Source organism: Macrobrachium nipponense, chromosome 29, assembly GCF_015104395.2.
Source record: "Macrobrachium nipponense isolate FS-2020 chromosome 29, ASM1510439v2, whole genome shotgun sequence".
In the NCBI taxonomy this organism is placed as follows: domain Eukaryota; kingdom Metazoa; phylum Arthropoda; class Malacostraca; order Decapoda; family Palaemonidae; genus Macrobrachium; species Macrobrachium nipponense.
Window position 1 is genome coordinate 47,228,700 of NC_061092.1, and position 25,108 is coordinate 47,253,807.

At 35.9% G+C, this 25,108-nt stretch overlaps 1 protein-coding gene across 1 annotated transcript in view; it reads right to left on the reverse strand.

The window, feature by feature from the left end:
• Window positions 1–827: 827 nt before the first annotated feature.
• The window catches only part of LOC135206263 (uncharacterized), a gene marked incomplete at its 5' end in the record, with an annotated part of 102,510 nt that continues 78,229 nt past the window's right edge, over window positions 828–25,108 (reverse strand). The window contains 1 exon segment of the mRNA XM_064237675.1: window positions 828–2,785.

Genomic DNA, 25,108 nt, shown 5'->3' on the forward strand with positions numbered 1-25,108 from the left:
AACTTAAGCAACAGTGGTTTCGTGCCTCCCATACAAGTAAACCCACTGGTTAGAGAGAAGTCATGACCGGGAGGGGAAAAAAAAGACAAATCAAGCACTACATTAATGAAGTGCATTTTCAGAACAAAAATAAAGTAGTACATAAAAGTTTCAAAGATGTTAATTACATTACTGTAAGTAATTGAATATTCAGCAAAAAGTGGGGGAAGAATTACCTATATATTTTCCCAGAATTATGGGAAACTGGATTGCTTAAATGTATAAACATAGCACCAATAAAATAAGAACATGAGAATCATAAAGTTTCTTAAAAATAAAAATTCTTATAACAATAATAAAATCCACAAAAATAAAAATTGTAAAATAATAGTAAAAAAAACCTATGCTATCTATATATATAATTTCATTTTTAGTCTAATAAGTATTAGGAGCTGAAGTACTTGTACTCAACAATTAAGTATCAACAAATTAATATACATTATAAAATTTCTTATTCTCAACAATGATATGAAATAACCACGTCCATCAATGTGAATTTTTTAATATACAATGAAAATGCTAACCTGTGCATTATTCTAAAAGCTGTGTTTATCACACTAATTGAAAATGTAGTTACCAGAAGGACCTTAAATTCACTAATCACAACTTCACAATATGGTTTAGGTAGGGTTTCTATCTTCTACTTTTGTATTATTCATGATTTATAATAGTGTATAAAGAACACAGTTATTTTGGTTGATGTACAGTAAATTTTCTACAGTAAGTAAAATATATTGATAGCCTTGGTAATCTGCAAAAACATAACAGTAATTTTACAAAAAAAAAAAAAAAAAAAAAAAAAAAAAAAAAAAAAAAAAAAAAAAAGCTTGACACCAAGTCTGCACTGTACATAACCTTCAAGGCCTCAAAGGTGTTCTTATGATACAAAGATATTCACGTATTTCTTATTCTAAATACGTAATACACAAGAGACGGCCAAGAAATTTTAAACTTTTTCAACAGCTATACTTATCAAACACCTGTAATTCAATGAGCTTCCTCCATAATGGACATAGGAGTCTTACATTCTGAAGAGTAACAGTCATTCATATGATTGTTTACTTGATATAAATACAATAGAATTAGCTTAACCCAAATACACGTGCAACCCTTTCCTGTCCCAAAACTTTTCAATTATACGTTATCAATAAATAATACACCCTTTAAGCAGCACCCACAAACTGTCTTCAAAACTTGACTGGTCATCATAATATGTGCATTGACCTGTAGTAAAAGAAGAGAAGAAAAAAACTGTGCAGTTCATTCTTGAGATAGGACACTAGCACATATCCTTCTGCTATCACTAGCTTCATTTTTTTGATATGTTATCTAATCAGTAATTAATACACAAGACAAACCTTTCCCATAGTAAAATAGTAATGATATTTGGTCAGGACACAGAAAAATCTGGTTGAAATTCTAAATTATACACGACTTTTCCAACAAAGAATTACAGTATTAATATTAGTCATTTTATGTATAATTCCCATGCCCCTAAAAAAAAAATGGACTGTTCTCTGCTGGAACCAATTAGTTAGAAGTATGTTTGATTTCAAATCCTTCTCACATAGAGAGAAAGGGAAGGCATACTTTCACTGGAAGCTCATTTGTTGTCCTCTCTATAAAGCATTGATCTAGCTTGCTAACCTTTACATGCAACACACACTAAAGAACTCTACCAGCTAAATCCTAACTTTCACAGTTGGCTCAATTTAAGCATTGGGCAATAGGTACTTCATTACTAGTCCAATATAAATTCATATTCCTAATGAAAAAAATAAATAAAAGTGGTACCCCATCTCTAAAATAAGTTGAAAATACACTGGTCTGGCCATTATTTTCAACAAGTTCAGTCTAAAGTACATAAATGGTTTTACTTTAGGTAGCCAAATAATGCATAAAAATTTACTTAAATGCATCTTACCATAAGCTACACAATAATCTTCAACATGCCACGATTCACTATCACAGTCGCTGAATGTCTACAATATGAGACATCTCATTCACCTTTCAATCTGAGAGATAGAATTGTCACTATGGAGAGAATGTTGCCTCTATTAAAATCACAAGGACATCTAAGCACAATACCAGTTCTGACTAGCAACATGAACTAGAACCAAACTATTGGTGACATATGCAAGTAATGACACATACTTTTATACATTATGAAATGATCCGGAACAATAATAAAAAAAACTGACTGCTTAATTTCAAGTTAATACATATACCAAATGTTGTACAACATAAATAAAACAAAATTAAATATTTTCCAAGTGAAAACAACAACTGCTATAGACTAATTATATTAAATAGTTTTCAGTGAACAAGATTCTAGCTGACTTAAATTAACAGCAAATTGAAAAAACCACACAAGCTCTATGCCAACAAGTCCAAATTATTTCTAATATGATATGAACTGGAAAAGAAATGTCCAATATCAGTGCATGGTTATTTTGAGGGCAAGATGACACAACAAACAATAGAAACATTTTGCCTAAATTTCATAGAAAAAATTATTATACTCTTACATCATAGTAGTAGACGGTAATTATTTCAACAACTGGGCAAATGGCTGAAAGACTGATAAAACAGAAAAACAAGCCAATATGGGCTACTTGAATTGTACCTTTAAGTTGTAAATGTTGAAAGCCCAGTATTCAAGAGGCAAAATCCATTCCAATCACTCTTATTCAAGAGCATTTCCTAAAATGTGAGTTAACCAGGTCCAAGGGCACTTTCTGAAATGCTAGGGAGTTAAGTAGGACAAGAAGGTCATCATTATTTTTGTTGCTGTAGTTACTGTACTGTAACTATTTGAATAAACCACTATCCATTTCAGGGACCATGAGTCACAATTTTTTTCAAATATCTTTCAAACTAATTATTTGATCGAAATGGTATGTACTTCTATGACACAGTGTACAAGACACCTGCTAATTTTGGCAAAAGCACAGTGCATTGTCAAATGGTGTCAGTCAATATGTTTACACTTGACTTTTAAAGGTAAAGATGCATGAGTCAGCAGGAGTCAACTACGCAATCGAACGTCTGCTATCACCCATCCATTCCCCCCCCCCCCCTCTCTCTCTCTCTCTCTCTCTCTCTCTCTCTCTCTCTCTCTCTCTCTTTATTGCTGTTTTTCTTATCTCTCACGCCCAATACCTCTCTATAATTTATAATATGCGATAAAATACTGTTTTCCATGATATTTTGCAATACCAGAAGATAACTGGAGGATTAATAATGAAAAGGATAGGGAGGTTTAATGTAACATCCAAAATGTTTTCTGTTATAAGTAGCATTAATTATATACTGGGTTGCAGGTTAAACCATGCGACGTAATTTTGGTTACGTTATCTTCCTGCTCATCATCATGTTGATATGAGGGGTAAAGGATTTAAAAGATAGTGATAGCAGGTACATTAATATTGGATGAATCAAGGCCAAGAGAGACAAGGTACACTCAATTGGGTGGAGTTGGCTCCCACCTGGGGTAACTACATAGGCGATGACATATCTTAGAGGTATCTTAAATGCTCAAACCCAAAGGTTCTGGGTGGGAAACCCTTTCAGTGCTCACCTGACTGTCACGGGGTTATAATAAAGTAAACACCTCCTTTTTCTTTAAGATGCACCTGTGAACTAAGGTAGACTTGAGAATTCCTCAATAATCACTGAGTATATGTAGCACTGCATAATGCCATGTGTGTTGTGTTGATGGCTGCAAATATGGGTATCAGGAAATTATGACGGAAAAACGTGTAATTTTCCATTTTTTTAAGAAATAAAAGTAAAACTATTTTAGAACCTATCTCAAAAACAGGTATGTACGTACGTATATGAAAATAGTGTGTCACTTTACATTAATGTCAAGATGCATGAAACTCTCATTCACAAAACTCACTATAGTACAAGAATTACATGGCATTAGATTAGTAGAAACGAAATTATAGTGTGATATGAATAAAGAAAAGCACACAATAATATTATGATAGTGATAGTAGTTTCCCACAAATTATACCCATTTTTTTTTCTTCACAGCAATTTACCTGCTAACTCAATAAGGAGGTACACAAAGCTCTGCCTAATTGGGGGAAGTGAGCAGATATTGTCTCTCTTAGTCTTAGGGTGAATAAGCTGAAGGTCACCATGTAATTCAAGAGTAAACGCCTCAACTAAAACCATTTGACAATGGTGGGAGGTGTCTTGTACACTGTGTCAAAGTACATTTCGATCAAATAATTACTATATATACTCACGTACCATGAGACTTTTGAAGACCTAATTTTGGAGCTAATTTTAAGGGGGTCACATACACAAGATATAAAATTAGCGTATGTAATATTCACATATTAGTATCATTTGATAAAATACCAACATAATGAATATGCACCTTTTCCATGGATCTTTTAAAAAGCTTTGCTTTGCTTCACTGCATCCAATAATATTGTATGTATTTTCATATTACTATTGTATTATAAAATGCAAACATAGCAATCAATGTTATGGTTTGGAAATCAGCTGAGGGCGATTGGGAGGTAAGTTTATTATGCTGATTTTCTTGCTTCTAGTTAGCATAAATGAATCTCTAGATACATATATGGGACAAGGTTATTTTACGTTAGTATTTTTAAGTAGAAATATCACTTGAATATGTATAGTTGCGAATGAAATTTAGTTATGTATCACTTGAATATGCATATTTGTGAATGAAATTTAGTTAATTACTTCATTATTAGATGGCACTGAGGGCATGATTATTGCGTAAAAAAATCAAGATTCCGTTCAATACTTTCACTTTGATTTCATCAGATACTAAGAACTTTCCCTATTTATTTTTTATAGGAGTGAAAACAGTAAAATGTGTTCTTTCATGCCCAATAGTTTTGATTAAAACACATTTCTCTCAAATTTTGTTTATGGTACTATACCGTAGTTTGTGGCAGTTTCATCCATGTTGCCGATGCACGATAATAGTCGTTAGCAGATGAACATTCTTTCCCCAGCTTCAGCTACAACTCGCAGCTTAAATTTAGCAATATACCTATGCCCTTGCCGATCTTTTCTCCATAGTGAATAAGGATATAGCAAAGTAAAAATATGTCAGTCCTACTCTGCTAACATCATTTGTAACATAACTACGGTAAGTTTTTACTATCATACAATGGTTCAAATGCAGGCAAAACTGCCATTGTTATTGGATTCAGTTTTTCATAGCAAATCAGCAGTTTCTGGCAGTATGCATTTACTAACAATACTTTAAGCATTCTCTTTTACTTTTTTAACTCAAGTAAAAGATAGGATAGATAGAGATGACGGAAATGGGGTTAGCCTAACTAGAAAATGGGATAGATAAAGAGAAGGAAAAGAGGTTAACCTATCGTAATTTGGTCTCAAAACTGAACTCGCATGATATACGAGATACATGATAAAATAATTTTTTAAGGGTGAAAATTTGGAGGTCACATGATATGTGAGACAGCATTACAAGAGTACATACAGTAGTTTGAAAGATATTTGACAAAAACGATGACTCATGGTCCCCTGAAATGGGTAGTAAACTGCCAATAAAATACTACTATAAACTGAAAATGAATTAACAACACCACCTTAATAATGAAAAGCAAAACTGGTTTTTCAGTAAATAGCTTTTTACAGAAATCAGACAAAAACCTCCTATAGAGTCATCTACTATATCTTATTACAGTACTCTGTGCTGAGTGAGATTACTTCAATCATCAAAACTCAACATGCTTGCATTGCATTAAAAGATTCATTAACAACAGTTCCATTTACATATTGCCTTCTAAATACAGTATCATTGGGCTTAAAAAATTAAACATACTTCAACCCTGATACGTATGTAAAGAATAGTAAGAGACTATATTAAAGAAAGGTGATTCTATTACATTTTGTACATATACATAGCAGAGGAAGACATTTGTTTCTCCCCTTTTGACAACTACACTATTTCACCTTCACCACTATATTATTGAGTTTTATTTTTTAAAAGGCTAGACGGCAGTAATTAGAATTAAATTACACAGAAATACAGTATTATTATACTGGGATGATGGAATACTTTCTACCAACACTCTTTACCATAAGAAAAAGATGCAAAGTTAAAGAGAAAGCTATATTAATGAAAACATGAAATAAAGGCTAAAAGGATGCACAGGATAACTAAACGACTAGAGCACCAACTTCGAAGGCAATAATTTCTGTGGTGAAAATTTTTAGTGTTCAGACTCCCATTGCAGAATTAGAAGTAAAAAGAAGATTCTACAAGTATCCCAAACTGTTTTTATTACCATATATAATTTTTTTTTAAACACTCAGTTGAGATTCTCCACAAGTCACCCAGCCTCCCCACAATTCCCTATATGAACTGCAACTTGATTTTTCTCTCAGTAAAACTATACAGATAGCAAATTCATGACTGGAGTTACAAAGTTACTGGCAAGGGACTCATACTACAGAAGCAAATAATAGCAAATTTTATAATCATGTGGATGTTAGTTTTGTATAAAATTATTTAATCATTAAGATTTTAATTTTGTATAATTATACTTAAATCGTGAAATTTTTGGTATAAATAATCATGCATCCTTGCTTAATGAATCCGTGAACGTAAATGTAACCATCCCTTAAGAAATTTTATCACTTCTTTCAAAAGCTGCATAAAATTCACACATGGACCCATTTACATTACATACAAAAATTATTGTGTACATGCCAGAGCATCACACAAACAAAACAATAAAAAGGTCCAAACCATCTACTAGTGTAGGATTTCCAGAGAAGAAAACTCATTTCTCATCCCTAATACATAAAACATTTTTTAATTATTCTAGTTTCAATAACTCTAGGAAAGCTTTAAAACAAATTTTGAAAATTATCAATAATTTAAGTTTATACAAAAATTTCTAACAGACTTAAATGTTTCAGATTCTGACAATTTCTCTACAGATGGGAACAGTTAGTTATTATTATTATTAATAGGTGTTAGTTTTTCCAGACCTCTGAGTCTCAAGTAGACTCTTCTCGGGCTGGTTCTCAGGGATCAATTTTTCCAATCCTGAGAAGAAAAAAAAAAAAAAAAAAAAAAAAAATTAGACTTTATTTGGAGAAACCCGTCTTATTTAAAAAATTTATGATTTTATTAATTGAAAAATCCCTGCTTTCCGCAAGAATATTTTTCATTCTGAAACTCCGCAGATAAATAGATCTTTGCTGGGGTCCAATTTTGGGCACTCAACAAGCAAATGCTGCACTGTCATGGGTATTTGACATCTGTTACATTTCACTGGGTCAGCATGTGGTGTTGACATCAAGTGACCATGTGAGAATCTTGTGTGTCCTATACGTAGCCTTGCTAGGATCACCTCTTTTGCTCTTTCCTCCTGTGAGGATGTCCTCCATGCATAGACTTCAGTTTTTATATTTTTAAGTTTGTTTGTTGTTGCACCGAGGCCCATTCTTCTTTCCAATCCTGGTAAATTAATGTTTTAACTGATTTTACCCAGTCTGACACTGGGGCATATGAAATTGTTGGAGGGATAGTGCAGGCTAATTTGGCAGCAGTCTGCATATTCATTTCCTTTTACATTCCCAGTGTGCTGGGATCCAACATATTTCCATTGATATTCCTGATTGGAGGAGTTGATGAATTTTTATTTGAATTTCCTGTACTATTTGGTTTCCTGATTTATACTGTCCTATTGCATCTATAGCGCTACGTGAGTCACTGAAAATTACAGAGACACTTGCTTTTGCCTCAGATATCATATCTAGAGCCATCTGTATGGCTGTGACTTCAGCAGTAAATACTGGCTGATATTGAAGGTAGGCTTTTTTTACTTAACATATTTTCGAATATGCAGATGCTCCTACTCCAACATTATTTTTGGAGCCGTCTGTATATATCATAAATTTGTCGCCTTTCTTCTAATGTGTTCCAAAGCATGTTGGCGGTACATTTCCGTACTTGTCATTTGTTTTTTGAGTAGGTAAGACAGGGAGGTACATATCTTTACTCTATTTAAAATCCATGGTGGTGGCAATTCCATTGGTGGGTGAAAAATTGGATTCATATTATGTATGTTCATTATGTATCTAGCTCTTTTTGGGAAAGAGCTTGTACTATTAACTGCTGTTACTTGATTACAGTTTTGGAAGCAGTAAGTTGCAGGAGACGATCCCGCTTGCATTGAAAGACCTCTTTGTATTTGTTATTAAATTACGGTGATGTTTTAAGGGCAAAATACCTGCCTCCACCAAAAGTTGAGTTATTTGTTGGGGACGATCTGGTGAAAGCTCCTGTGCACAATCGCACGCCTTCATGGTGCACTGCATCGAGAGATTTTAATGCAGATTCTGAGGCGGATGAATATATTGGACAGCAGTAATCTATTATGGATAAGACTGTTGCCTTATATATCATTAATAAAATGTCTCGCTTTGCTCCCCAATTAGTGTGTGATAACTTTTTTAATATGGCAAGGGCTTTGATGCCCTTGGCTTTAATGTATTTGATGTGCTCTTTCCAATTTAAATGTTGATCAAATATTACTCCTAGATACTTGATTTTTGTACAAAATTGTATTTCAGTGCTATAAAGATGCAGTTTGATTGTTTGGTTCTTCATCCACCTTTTGTCTTTGTAGAAGACGATTGCTTTTGTTTTATCAGTTGAAAATTTAAATCCAAACGAATTTGCCCAACACTACATATATTTGAAATGGCAGTACTAAGAACTCTCTGAGCGTGTCTCAGATTACTACTCGTATAGTAAATGACAAAGTCATCAACATATAAACTGTTTTTTACACCACTTGGTAAATTTATAGTAATGTCATTGATTGCTAAAGCAAACAATGTACAGCTCAAGACACTACCTTGAGGGATTCCTTCTTCCAGTTTATAGGTTACTGAGTAGGAATTTTCTACTCTTACTTGAAAAGTTCTGTTTGTTAAGAAGTTCTTAATAAATATTGGTAAGTGGCCTCTTAGTCCCTTGGAGTGGAGTTTTTGCATGATGTTATGTTTCCATGTTGTATCGTATGCTTTTTCTATATCAAAAAATATAGCTACTGTTAATTTCTTTTGTTCAAAGCCTTTTTGATATGATCTTCTAAATGTGTTAAGGGATCTAGGGTTGATCTGCCAGCTATTGAACCAGATTGTGTTGGTGTTAAAATGGATTCTTTGGTTATTACATACGTTAATCGTGCATTAACCATTTTTTTCTAAGATTTTGCATAGGCAACTTGTTAGAGATATCGGTCTATAATTGGATGGATTACTTGCATCCTTTCCTGGTTTGTTTATTGGAATAATTATGGCATGTTTCCATTTATCAGGAAAGACACGTTTTAGCCAGATACTATTGTAAAATTTTTAATAAATATGATTTAGCTATAGGAGCTAATTTTTCTATCATTTCAAATGATATTTTATCATATCCTGGTGCAGAGGATGACCAAGAGTTGATGGCATTATCTAGTTCATCCATGTTAAAAATATAGTTATATTCCAGGTCTTCAAGAGTTTCAAAATTGAGTATTATATTTTCTTTTTGTTTTCTGATACTTTGAAAATGTGTATCTAGGCTGGAGTAAGCACTGATGTTTTCAAAATGTTTCCCAATTATGTTTGATATTTCATAAGTATCATGGTATATTTTTCCATTTAAATGTATTGCACTTCTGGAGGTCTTATATGTTTTCCATTGATTTTCCTTATCTTTTGCAGACATCCCTTGTGGATGTGTTTGAAGATATGTTTGAGACATATTCCTTCCATGATGCGATTTTTTCAGCTATTACCGTTTTTCTAAATTTGGCTGTATATTTGTTTATATTAGTGGTTTAATGTGGTTAATTGTTATGTTGTTTATAACTATTTTGTTTAATATGTTTATACTATAGGGCATTTTGTTGAGTGATTTAAGGCGAGTTTTGAGTCTGTTTAGATTGCGACTCAATATATGTTTTATTTTACTTAATGTTGTTAATGTTGGATTCCACCATGGGACAGGGGATTTTGTGGAATGTGTTTTGGTTTTTGGAATACTTTTATCTGCAGCATTTATTATGAAGTTTGAGAAGGATTCACATGTAGTATTGTGATCTTCCTTATGTGGGAATGGTGGTATGTTTTCGTGTGTATAGGAAATATTTATCCCAGTTAGCTTTTTGGATATTATATCTTGTAGGTGGCAATATTTTGACATTACTTAAGTAGTTCAGAATGATTGGGAAATGGTCACTTGTGTATGAATCGTCTAGGACGTTCCATTCAAATTTCTCCGCTACATCATTTGAACATAATGAAATGTCAATTGAAGAAAAGGTTAGGTGTGTATTTGAAAATATGTTGGAACTTCACTTTCATTGAGACAATACAGGTTGTGTTTCATTATAGTATTCTCTATGTTGATTCCGGATGTGTCAGTGGGGTTATTAATATCCCATAATGGATTATGTGCATTAAAATCTCCTACTATAAGTAGTGGTTCTGTATACTTTTGCTAATAAGTTCAGAAAAAATCATCTGAAATTTGCATTGAAATTTGGTTGGTTATATAAATTACAAATAGTAATTTTACTTTTATCAGGCATATACAGTTTAATTGATGTTATTTGATATGGCATAGATGGTATGTCAACAGGGTTCATATGTAATGCTATTATGAACGTATATGGCTGTGCCTAATTTTCCACCGTCATTGGTGAATAACAGGCAATTTTATAGTGTTGGATATTTGTAGGGTTACTTCCTATATGTTGTAGACATGCACATTGGGGGTTGTGGTCTCGTATGATTCTTTGTAATTCACCCAGACGTAGTCGGGTTAAGAGACCATTTATATTCCATTGAATGATTTTATATTCCATTATTGGGAGGAATTGGTGTTAAATTCTGTAAATTGATTGCTGATTTTACTTTATCTCGTAGTTTATATGCATTGAATTCATTTGTGGTTTTTTAATCGTTGTATTTGTATGTTGGTTATTAGATTCTGCAGTTGTTTGTTTTTCATAGTTGAATATTAATAAGTCTATTTTTGATTTTATAATTTCCTTTTTGTATTTTAAGGATTCAGAACATAATTCGTTCTCATGTTGGTGTGTTAAAGGGCACCTCCTTAATTTGGTAAAATTGTCAATACAATTTCGTACTGTGTCCTCTGTCTTGGTAGTTAGTTGGTTATATGTACTTACAAAGCATTCATTACAACCACAAGATGAAGCATGTTTGGTAATGTTAATTATTGGTTCAGAAGTTTTTGGTCTAGCTTTAGAAATTTCTGGTTTTGTAATTCTATTGTTCCTTTTCTGTAGTGATAAGGACTGTTGGTTTGAGGGGTTATTTGTTTTGTTGTTGTTAATGGGATATTTCGGTCTTGTGGATGGTTGGGGGGTGATAGTTATATTTTGGTTTGGTTTAATGGTATGATTTTCATTAGTATTATTTGATGGAACTTGTAAAGAGTGATCTTTACTGTCCAGATGTTGGCTGTTTGATTGAGATTGAGGGTAATTGTGTATTTCCACTTGTGATGAGGTTAGTTTAATATCCTTTTTAAAATGTTCTCCTGGTGTAGTTGAGTCTCTCTGGATTGATTGTAATTTTCAATATTTACCTTTTTTCCCTTAGGTGGGGTTCTTTCTAGAATTCTTTTCTTTTTGCCAGTTCGATTATCATCATTATTTAATTCTTCTTCTATTGGAAGTTCTTTTCCATGGATAACTGAATCATCTATGTTAGTGGTGGTATTGGTTGTTGTAATATCACTTTTATTTTGTGTTTCAGTATTATTGGTATGAAATCCAGTTTCCCTGTTTATACTATCTTGTTTGTCATTGTGCTGTTTGATGTCTTGATTTTTAGTCACATTGAAAAGGTGGGGGTTTTGGATGGATTGTTAACGCCTCTTACTTTTAGCTCAAGTCTGGCTTCCATGACTGACATTCCTGTCCTATTTATTAAAAACAAATGAAGTTCTGTGTTATATTGGTAAAATGAACACTCCTTAGATTTTGCGTGATGGGCTAGTCCACAATTAATCCATTTTGATTGATTACAGTTCCAATTAGTGGTATGGTCATCTGATGCACAGACTGCACATATAGCTTTATTACGGCATCTTTTGTATGTGTGTCCATACCTTGAGCACTGTGTACATTGTAATGGTTTAGGAACAAAAGGACGAACTTCTCTATTTTGTCCTAGAATTTTTATTTTAAATGGTAAGTCTTGGCCTGTAAATTTTATTTTGGCAATGTTGATGTTTTTACTTTTATCTTTCCTACTTGAAATAGAGTATATTTCTAAATCGTGGATATTGTTATATCTCAATTTTAGGGAGTCTAGCAATAGTTGTTTTGAAGGAAGCTCCTGCTCGCTATTGGGTAGGATGACTGTACCCTGTACATAATTCAATGTTTCGTGGCTTGTAATTATTACCTTTATATTATTTATTTGTGTTATACTTAAAAAGGCAGTGGACTGCTTTTTATTGGTTACTTGGATAAGCCATTCATTGTCCTTGATGTGTCTGCATTCCATGTCTTGTGTTGGATATATGTTAAGTAATTTGTTTTCTAGCATCGCTGCTGAGATTTTGTTGTCAGCTTTGAGGACTAGAAATCTTGACCAATTATCTGGTCCAAAGAGGTCATCAAAATGTACCAATGTGGGATTAAGTCGGTAATTTTTGTTTCTTTTTGGTCCTTGTTTTATGTATGTTGCTTGTCTATTATGATTTTTATATTTTTCTGTATTGCTGGGAGGATTATTTGTCTCTAATTCAGAATTATTGTTCATCATATATGGTTCCATTGTTACGATATTGGAGTTTACCAATTTATGTTTGTTTGTTTTCTTTTTTATTTATGCACTCTATTTGGTTTTCTGGTTCTGCTGCTTTACTTGGAACAGGGTGTTCCTTTGTATCTTTTATAGTACTTTCACTACTTGTGGCAGTAGTACCTAGGAAATTCGGGAGTGACGTGCCAAAGGTCATCAACTGTGCCGTAGTTTTCCATCATGGGGCCCAGGGGTACTCAAATCATTTATTTCACAGTTCATAAATTTTGAGTTTTTACAAAGAAAAAAAAAAAAAAAAAAAAAAAAAAAAAAAAAAAAAAAAAAAAAATAAAAAAAAAAAAAAAAAAAAAAAAAAAAAAAAAAAAAAAAATCTTGAAAGATATCATTGGCCCTCGCGAAGTTAAATCTTCTGCCAAAGGCACAAGTGCGAAAGGACTCCCAAATGTCCGCATCCCTACCCTACCCCAAAAGGGGATGGCATAACATGATTAGTATGGCCCAAGTGTAAGCAGAACCAGCTTGCTAGGACTAAGAGTATTATGTTAATACAATTATCCCCATCCTAATCACATTATGGGCAAACTGGATAGAATGCCGAGAGTTCTATTCCTAGAACCAGGCCCCCCCTGGAATCCGTGGTCCAGCTCCACAGAATAGTTCCGCCTGAAAAACAGGTCCGAACATTGTCGGGTAGATGATGGATCTACCACAGTTCTCACTATTTAGCTTCGGATTTAACTCCACGTTAAGCCATGATATGTTTTCTCATTTATTTGCTTTTAAAAATTTTGGCAAAAAATGGAAAAGTCCACATAAGTTTACTCGAAAATATATAATGTCATATGGGACTCTTGGGTTCGAATCTGGGAAGAGATTCCTGAGGTTCGAGAGCCCCCTCACCACGTCAAGGTGGTCCCAAAATGAGGGGGGGGAACAGTTAGAGTATGGGATAACTACTGATTAACTTTTAAGAGGAATTCTCAAATTTGACTCATGCTACACTTTACAATTCCTTCAACTGGTGACTGCTAACCCCAAATTTTTGGTTTAACTTACTTTATTAATGTTAGATTCTATTACATGTAAATATTGTTATATATTTGGCTGCTTCAACTGCAAAGGAATTTTTTAAATAGTAATACTGTACTTAGGCATATTTTATTCTATTTCATAAGAACAAGCCGTTGAAGCAGGGCTAGCGAGTCAAACTAGTATTTAGATTTGGTTAAACTATCATTTATACCTAAATAACCTACCAGATTAATACACTGTGCTTTTATATCATGATTCAGATGCTCAAGTGTAGCATTTGGTTAAAATATTTACTTATGGAACAGAAAGACTCAAATCCAGAATCACAGGGACAAAGGGTTTTGGATTCCTTGTTCTTTCCTCTTCAACCATAGCTTATAACATGCCTAGGCCAGTTTACCTCACAGCACAGCCTTTAACATCAGGAAGGTTAGATACAATCAAAGAGTAATACATATTAAATGTAGAGAGAAAATTTTACCAAAAATAAAGAGTATACATACTAATCTTGGGGTATTAATGTTAATAGGTAATTAAATTGAAAATGGATTTGAAATAAGGTATTAATATTGTCAGTTAATTTAATTAGACCATGAAGTTGAAATGATTCTCATAGATAGTTGGTGACTGTCAGAAATATTTTTTAAAATAATTTTTCCAAGTGCTATTTTAATGGTGGTTTTGCTGATTATGTCAACGATTATCTGACAAAAAAGCGAGTTAAAAATTTTGTAAAGTATGAAGCTATGAAAGGAAAATCTCCTTCATCATGTATGTATGTCATTATGCTTGTGGGTATGAGTACATTTTGTAACTTCAATTTTTCTTTGTAAAGTTAGTCTGTACCTTCCTCTCTTGCTGATGTGGCAACATGAGTGTGCATGTGCCTATTTTTAGTAACAATACTAGATATATTTGTACCGTAGATAGAATTAGTACATACATAGGATTTTAGTTAAAATGGTACCACAATTCAAATTAAAATTTTACATCGCTAGTGCAAAAAGGCTAATACTGTACAACCATATATGGATGTCAAAACTAACTGAAACCTCAAAGGGCTTAGGTTAACAGATTTCTAATAGAATCTATCACAAATACAGAAACTGCATGAAGAACTACAGAGGTGTTCCTCATTAATTTAATACTGACTGGCTTCTAACAACAACTTTATATCACTAACAGGGCTGCAGGACCCTCAGTTCAATTGTTCTGTATCAAATTGCTCGGGTCATTTTGTGTCAGTGGGTATGGCTCATACCAACTGCATGGTTATAGTCTTGTTAAAAACAATTAAAAGTTGCTTGGTTGACAGATATGTACCAAACTTGTAGTATGCTACTGGCAGCAAGTTTTAATAGTGAAACTGCTAATTTTAAGCTGTCCCAATGATTCCTAGGGTTCAGCAGACTAAGGAAAGGGGAAATTATATCTTTCCGGCAATACTTGGGCAGCAGATATGTAACCCTTTTTTCACAGATCAAGATACAAGTTTGTGTCAAAACCCAGTAACATCAGTCCCCTGTACCTCCCAGATGTTTTATGTTTGGACAAAAAACTCAGTAACATCAGTCCCCACTACCTCCAGGTTAAACTCATGGAGGAAATAGAGGAATTTTTGCACAGGGAGACATTCGTACTATGGAATATGAAGGGGGCGTTGCCACTGAAATTATCCTGCTGAATCCAGATGGATCAGGGACACAAATTTCAGGTAGCCATGGGATAAGCCTTATAGAAGGAATTCTATCCCCATTTACAGCTATTGGTGCTGAGGATGATCTTTTCCCCCAAATGGGATACTAGGATCCATCTGACTCAGACTGATATTACTATAATTTCAGAGGGGTGTTGTAACTTACCCAGTACTTCCACCCCTTTGGTAACAGGCAGTTACAGTTGTTGTTGAAGCCCAGTCAAAATGTGCTAGCTTCCCCACACGGGATACAAAGCTTGCGGCATTTGATCAATTCCATAATGAAATTGGTATCCTTCCCCCCAAAAGGGATACAAGGATCCACCTGAACCCAATGGAAATAAGTTTCAAAGGGTTATAGTAATTCACCCAGGGCCTCTGCCCTCTGGGGAACAGTTAGTTGCACCTCAGCTGTAGATACTCAGTCAGGTTACGCAAGCTACCGCTGAAGGGATACACAGCTTGCGATATTTGATCAATGCCAAAAGGAAAAAATGAATATCAGAAAATGTCACTGCCACAGAACGGCAATGTATGAGCAACATGATGCATGATTCCTAAAAGGAATTCAAGTTAGTACAATACACTCCAAAGTGTAAAAGACTGCATCCTACAACCCTTTTAAAAGTGAGAGGGGATGCAAATGGGACCCAAATAAGGTATAGTATTGGAATTACAGCTGGAAACCACTAATGGTCAGGTCTGAATACAAAAATTAAAATAAAAAATTGATAGGGGCTCCAATACTCAACCCTGATGATGCTTATGAAGTTATGATCCTTGGTTAGACACATCAGTGCACATTTTCTCTCCCTATAGTCCTATAATAAATATCTAATTAATGAGAGAAAAACAATGATTGAAGCTGTACATGTGAAAGACCACTTAACAGGAACGGTCTTCTTACCTGTGTCTGTAACGTTAAAAGCTATAGAAAACTCCCTTTATCAGGACCAAAGTTGCTCATCAAAGAGCTTCAGCCTTCTGTTTTATCATTTTCAAATTTATTAATCTTGTAAAGACAGATTTTTAGAATTTTGTAGTGATTAAAAGACCAAAGATGATGGAAGAGTTAAAACCATTTGTCTCAGTCACCCCAGTTTTGGAAAACTCCACCAAGGAATGGGCAACACTCAGCTCCCTTCTGAAGGGAAAAAGCCTCCTTTATTTATAGCTACTCAGCAATTTAGGACCCCTATGAGAAGAATCTCAGAGGCAACAGCCTCAAAAGAATTTCATACTAGAAGCCACTTTTTTAGTATTATAGCCTCTATCACCTTGCTGGAAGCTGCCATTAAAAGTCTTCAAAAATGTTCCAAAATTGTTGCTGTTGTGGTTATAAATCTTATGAGAACCCTGTGGCAAGCATCCGATGACTTGCTAGTGTGGTGCATTAAAACAAAAATGGAAACATTTGAAGGCTCCAACTAGTCACTTCCCAATGCAAGTTCATTATTACATAATAACCCTTCCTGTAAGGACCTGTTTGAGGAGTTTGCTGTGGTTAAAAACTTAACGAGCAAGCCCGCCAACAGAATTGTACAAGAGTATAGTAGTGCCTCAGATTACGAAATTAATCCGTTCCGAAGCGGCCTTCGTAACCTCATTTTTTCATATCTAGAACTATGTTTTACATGTAAATTGCCTAATTCTTTCCAAGCCCTACAAAAACACCACAGTAAATTTTATAATAAAGCTAAATTGACCAATAAACAATGAAATACAACAATTTGGACCATTCAATACCTAACCTAACCATGACTGTACCTGTAAGTAAAGTGTATTAGTGTACAGGGTACAAGAAATACTGTAAGTAACTGTACATACGAATGAAGTAAAAAATGGCAGAAAACAATAACACTAAACTTTACGAAATACATTAACAAATGGCAGAAAACATTAACACTTCTTGATTATTTCCATCTTCGTCTCCATAGAAAGCATCCTCTTCTTTCCGTGAACTTCAGCAACATTCTTGGGACACATGGCTAATAATGTAAGCACTAATTAAGTTCAAACACAACACGATAAAGTAACTTACAGTACAACAAAAGCGAAATCACTAACACAAATTTACGTTAACAAACTAAATCTATGTGAACGAACAAATTCCAGGTGTTCACGATAACGCTGCCGCAAAAAATGGTCAAGGAACACCTTTACATAAAGGCATGATGGGACAGATGCTGACCAATAGAAGAGCAGGATCTTATGGCAGTGACTAGCATCAAGAACCAATGGGAGCGGGAGGATGGTGGCGAGTCTACCGAGTTGGCGGCGCACAAGTTTTAAAATTGTTCTCAGCGGCCGGGGCGAATCTCAGACTTTACCCTTTCGCAACCTGAATTATTTTCAAACACAGAAGCTATAAAATCTTCGTATTTGCCTTCGTAACCTGGATTTTTCGCACGTAGGGACTTTCGTATGTAGGGGTATGACTGTACTCTCTTTTGGGAAAAAGCCGGATTTATGAAACAAAAACCGAAAACTTCCCTTTACCCAACCCCAAAAAAGCATGGTTAAAAAGGTAAGCCTATGGAGGAGTGATGTAGTGGTTGCATTTGACCATGTTTTCAAGGGTTGCTTGTATGAGGTTTTCCATTTTGAGAGAGAGAGAGAGAGAGAGAATGATGTATGGGTAGTTAATGAATGAATTCATTGTTGTCTGCGGGCTTGGTGGCGGAGCCTTGAGGGAGTCAGAAGGCAGCAGTCTGTATTTGGCAGTTTTTGGGACAGTCGGTCTGGTCGGATGTAATGAGTTGCTGTTGTAGGTTTTCTGGATTATTTTGATATTGTGTAATTTAGTTTGTTGTGCTTGTGTCCGTCTGAAGGTTGTTGAGCTTGTGAGTTTCTGTTGTGTTTGTGAGTTGTTGTGAACTCTTGATGTTGATTGGTGTTTGTATGTATGTATGGTGTTTTTACTTTGCATGGAACCAGTGGTTATTCAGCAACGAGACCAACGGCTTTACGTGACTTCCAAACCACATCAAGAGTGAACTTCTATCACTAGAAATACACATCTCTCTCTGGTCATTGGAATGGCTGAGAATCGAACTCGCGGCTACCGAGGTGGCACGCCAACACCATACCGACCACGTCACTGGGGCGCTTGATTGGTGTTTGCTTGTGTTGTTGATTTATTGTGTTTTGAGTTGTGTAGTTTTGGTGTTGTAGGTGTTTGTCGTGCTTTGTATGGTCCTGGTGCTTGTTTGTTCTGTCTTTGTTTTTTAGCGTTCAGTGGCTGATGATAATGGTTTGTTGTTTGATGTTTTGTGCATGATAGCAGTGGAGTAGTTTTTCGATGGCCATATTATGCTGAAAGCACAGCTTCTCACCCTGATTGTGTCAAGTTTCCTGGTGAGTAAATGTGTTTGAGATTGTGTTTTTTGCCTTGCTGAACCAAGTGTCCTGTTAGTAATTAAAGTAATGTAAAGGGGAAAGTGTGGCTGGGGGAAATTTGTAAGCCTGGCATGGTTAATGTAAATGTGGGAAGGTCTTGCTTGCTTTTTTTTTTTTTTAGCTTGTGATCCAGCTACATTATTTTGGCGCCCGAACAGGGACAGCTGGTGTGGTTGTAACAGGATGACTGGGACAGCAAGGTCAGTATGACTACTGAAGAGGTAAGGATGAAAGGGTTGGATGAGATTAGGAGACTTAGGGAGGAACTTCGGTTGGCGAGGGAAGCTAAGAAGGAAGTGGAAGTGGAGAATGAGAGGTTGAGGATTGAGTGTGAGAAGCATAAGATGGAGCTGGAAGAGTTGAGAGGGATGATGAGGAATGCAGAGGAGGGAATGAAACAGAAGTGAAAGAGGCCGAACAGCAGATGGTTGAGAAGATGGACGAGTTGTTAGGATTGATGACGGGACTTATTGAAGAGGGAGCTGTCGGAGGCAGGCTTCCTGGGCCTTGTGACGGGCCAGGAGTGGTGAAGAAAGTGAAAGAGAGGGTAGATGAGAGTACGAGTGCTGAAGCTGATGTGGTTATGATAAGTGAGGACAAGAAAGGAAAGACACAGGACAAAGATAGGACTGAGGATAAGGATAAAAAGGGGGCTGAGAAAAAGACGACTAAGGGAAAGAAGGTTAGTAAGGATGATGGACAGGATGAGACAAGGACAGAAGACATTGGGGAAAGGGCTGAGAGTAAGGAACAGAATGAGTGTGATTTAGATAGTGGTGAGTGGGAACAAGTAGGCAAGAAGAAGGGTAAGAAGGGTGTGGATAAGAGTATGGATGTCAGTATGGAAAAGGATTCATTGTATTCAAAAGAGGTTAAAAGGAATCAGGATGGAAGTGGTGGGAGTGAGAGTGAAAGTGAGCGAGAAGTACGAAAGGCTGTGTATATGAGAGAGGTACCCCGATGTGCAAGGTATGAGGAATATGGGAGGAGAGATAGGGAACTTTTTCAAAGAATATGAGAAGTATTGTATAGCAAAGTATGGAGACAATAGGAGAGTTTTTGTTAGGGAGTTAAGAGATTTTTTGACTGGTTATTTGTTAAACATGTATGTAATAATAATGAATGTAGATGTGTCATATGAAAGTGTTAAAACTAGGATCATGGAACAGGCTAGGAGGGCAAAGAGTAGTGTTAGGTATAGGAGGAAGAATGATTTTGAGGAGGCAAGAATAAATGTTGCTGGGTCATTCTCTATGTATGTATTAGCTAGACAAAAGTCTGAGGATGAGGGAATAAATGAGTGTAAGGGGTTAGTGAGGAAGTTGTTAGCGACTGTGACTGAGAGTGTATACGAGTTTATAAATCTAAAACTTAAGGAGAAAATGAGATGGACGAATGAGAGGTTAGCGTGGAATCATATTTTTTTAGATAGTTGAGGACTATGAGCTAGATAGGTGTATGAAAGAGAGCAGAAATGCCAGTGTCAGGACTAAAGTAAATGAGGGTATGCCTGAGTGTAAGAGCTATAGGGAGGGAGTTTTAGAAGGGCCGAGGCGAATGGCAGAGCGAGTGGTTGATAGGAGCATTAGAGCAAGTAATGTAAGTGTGGTGAAACCTAAGAGAGATAAAGTGCAAGTGTCGGAAGGTTAGGGTCAGTTAGTTAGCTGTTAGCAAGAGCACAAGTGTTATAGATGTGGGAAACTAGGGCATAAGAAGAATGAATGTCGGTGGGCGTTAGGAGCTTGTTTCGGGTGTGGAAAGACGGTTCATTTAGTTAGTGAGTGTCAGAGAGAGAGGGACATTAAATGTTATAGGTGTGGGCAAACAGGGCATGTAGCTAATGGGTGTTGGGGTACCCATATAATCATGGTTTGCGGCAACTGTGGAAAGAATGGGCATTATGCTAAGATGTGTAAAGAACAGCGTGCAAAGTGTGCTGAATATGGAATGGAAGGTCATGTAGCAAGTGTGTGTAGGCAAAAGTGGATGAGTAAAGCTGGGAATTTGGAAAACTAGGTGTTAAAGGGATTAAGTTGGGTGGGTCCTCCACTGTGCGGGCAGTAAAGTGATGCATGTACGAGATGGGTTGTTGCATGAGGAAGGGTTTGGGGATAGAGCCCACGAATGCATGAGTGTAACGGTAAGATGCAAGGTTTGCATCAATAATAGATCCAATACTCGGATTACAGCAAATGAATATGAACAAATTCTAGCTACCACATGCAACACACTAGACATGAGACCGACCTCATCAAAAGATTTAAAAATGTGGGGAGATACTTCAGCCTTGATCCTGGAAGGAATCTCTGATGATACAGGTCACCCTGACTCCTCACTCTGTATGAATTACAATACACACAGATGCCTTGCTGACAGGTTGGGAGGATGTTGGGAGGATTGTCAGGTGGCAGGAAGGTGTTTAGCTACTCTGAGGAATTGTTGTATCAATTTTCTGAGTTGATGGCTATCTTTTTGTCTCAAAAAGCTCAAATCTGCAAGAGAGAGACATTTGGTTGGTTCTAGACAAATGAATGCAATGTCCTACATAAAGAGGTCGGAATGATACTCACCTCCTCTCAATATGGTAATGCTAGCCATCCTTCGTGGGGCAAGAAAATAAGTGGTACTTGTCTGCAATTCACCTTACGGGTGTCTCAATGTAATAGTAAGACTCCCTATCAAGGAAAATGACAACCTCAACCGAGTGGAGTTAGACAACCACTCTTTCAGAAAATAGCCAAGATGCTTCAATAAATGGAAGTGGACCTGTCTGCTACATATGAGAATCGCAAACTGCCAGGCAAGCAACAGTAAGAGATGCCTTCCTACAAGACTGGAATAAATGGAGGACAATATACCTTTTTCCTCCATTAATCCAGATTTTGACGTGTGGAGCAAATTCCTAACCTACTAATGAACAGCTCACTTAATACATAGCCCAAATTAGCCAAACAGGCATTGGTTCCTATTACTTTAACAGCATGTGAAGAGATAAATTCTAAAACTGTCCACCGTTTTATCCCAGTCAGTAGGAGGGAAAAGTTGTTAAAGGATGCTCCTTTCTAAGCCAAGACCTTTACGGGGTGGATTTTCTTAAATATCTGTACCGTGAAAATTACTCACCCAACATTGCTAGGTACCTAATGCAAAAATTATAGATTTCATATATCTGGCAATACCAGTATCCATAACAAGAGCCCAGTCAAAAATTCTAAGGAAACAATTTAAAAACTTTTCATCCTTTTTTGAAGACAAATGCCCAGCTGTTACAACAATCATGGAATACAAAGCAGCATTAATGGAACCATTATTTTATGATTTCGTGATTTGACTCTAGTTTATAAGTTTTCACTTTCGTTCTGGCATCCTTTGCACTACAGAGATCCACTCTAGAAGGGTTCCAATCACTTGGTCCCTGAACAAGGTGCTTAAGACTTCGATCAGCCCCTCAATTCAGTGAACCCGATAAAACCACAACTCACACGCTGCAGCATGTGTTTTCCTTGATTGCATTAGCATCAGGTGCCCTCATTAGCAAACTGGGCTCTCTTAGACAAGGACAATACATCACGCAAGCAGCTGATAATCGATTATTACTGTCCTCTGGCCTGTCATTCCTGGCCAAGAATAGGATTCCCTTTAGGAGGAAATCTCCTATTCTAAGTAAACTAGAATTAGCAGACAAAAAATTATGCCCAGTTCAAACATTAAGGTTTTACCTAGAGGTCATGGCAGACATCCCAAAGATCCGTTCTTTCCTACACACTAGCAACACTTGCCACGAGCTCAAACAAATTTGACTACACTGTATATCAGTAAGTGGCATGGATAGTCTTGACCAATAGGCGCTGCAGCGGCAAACCACGGGTCTTCACAACAGGTGGGTATGCTAACTATTGCTAGGAAAGGTTTGACAATACTGCAACCATACCCAGCATGCTTAGGTAAGTCGCCACAGAACTTCTCTCTAAAAAAAAATGTGAGTTTGCACTTAGTTTCTTTTTCTTTGCTACCAAATCTCAAAGTATTTTGAATAAATAATAGGGCAATGAAAAGTGGCTTGACCCTGGACCAAAAATGTTTTGGTTTGTTGGGATTAAAATCAAGAGCTTTTTGTCACCTGTCAATTTCTTTGTAAAGCTCCTTTGAGAACATAGTGCCTACACATTTCAAAAAACAGGTTTTGACGTAGCAAAAACCTATTTTTAGTAGTCACTGTTGAGTCCTCAAAACCCTCCCACTTCCCTAACAAAAAGACATGGGATTTGGGTAAGGGATCATCCTGCACTGACCAAAAGAAAGGAATGGTGTCTTGGTCGGATTTTGGTTGTATGTAAACTATATGACAGTGTGTATGTGCATAGCCACCACTTCTTCTTGCAGTTTTGACGAAGGAAAACTGGGAATTAGCATTCACTGAGGATAACAGAAAGTGCCCTCTTATCCTGAGTCCATTTATACCCTATCACGTATTATAATGTTCATTATTAAGATGTACCCGGCCACAAGACCAGTTAAGAGAATTCTTTGAATTAGTCTGGTCACCATGGAGTTCTGGATAGACCATGGAAAGGGTGATCCTTTGAGGACTCAACAGCTACTATCAAAAATAGGTTTTTCCTATGTCAAAACCTGTTTTCTGAAAACTACAAGACAAATTTGTAAACCACAAACAGCAACAAAAAGTTGTTTAACCTTAAAGACTCTACCATTCATGCATCACATACTCTCTACCTGTAATCATTTAGCAAAATGCTGGAAGATAATTCTAAGTCACCAATCTCTTACTTTTACCAATATAAATCCAGTTCAATTTTTCAACATCAACATAACATGCATATAACTAATCACCAGTAAAAGTAAAAAATGAAATTCCCATATTAATTACCGTATATACTCGCATATTATGCGACTTTTGAAACCTAATTTTGAAGCTAATTTTAAAGGGGTCGCATAATACACGTGGTATAAAATTAGTGTGCCGTTTATGCTTTCCAAAATCGGCCGATTGTGATAGTTACTACCGGAGGATTACAGTAGATCTTTTAAAAAGTTATGCTTTACTTGTACTTCACTATATCCAATAATATTATATGTATTCTCATATTACTATTGTATTTTAAAATACAAAAGAGCGATCGTGCGCCATTTGCATTATTTTGGTTTATACAACATGTTTAACTGTTCTAGACTAACCATCTTTGAATGTCCTTGAGACAAACCACGAGGCTATAATTATAAGATTATAAGGGTTTTTCATTCCCAGGTACTTTAATCTTCCTATTCGGCCCTGCTCTCTCTCTCGCTCCTAAATCTTACTGCTGTCCGAGCGAGAGCTTTTTTATGGGATAACATAGGCCCGCATTTTACATTTTCCATACCTATTTATTTTGTATACGATTGCCCTTCCTCGGCTGTGAAGTTGATGTCTGTCCATGGCTGTGGGATAACCAGGAATAACTTGGAAGTCGGTGTCAAAGTCACTCCACACTTTAGTCAGGCCAAAACTTTGCCATATCGCATTCAAGCAACATTCAGTCATTGTTTCCTATCTATTATTTTGTCAGAGAGAGAGAGAGAGAGAGAGAGAGAGAGAGAGAGAGAGAGAGAGAGAGAGAGAGAGAGAGAGAGAAAATCTGTCTGTGTACGATTGTTTATTTTCTCACTCGTCAAACTTACTCTGTTATGCTTTATTTCATATTTCCTTGCTCACCAATTTATTCTATACCTACGATATTAAGAAATCAAGTTATGTGTAGAAGGGAGAACTGCCTCCAGACTGTACAGTCTGTATGGATTTAAACGCACGTGGAACTGGTTGAAATATTCGCAACAGCACCAAAATGATATGCCATATGGATAGAAAATCTGACTCCGTTTCTTTTTATTGCATAAAAAAACTATCAATCATTAACCTACATAATTTATTTAGAATTCTGCGTAACGGAAAAGATAATATTTGATATCTGTAATGGGAGAAATTGTTTTATCTCCATTGTTGTTATAAATTTGGCAGATATGCAGAGATCAAACCCGTGGGAGGACCAAAACACCCCAGCCAGAGAGCCAGAGAGCTCTGTTCATTTTGTAAATACTATAGTTTGGTGT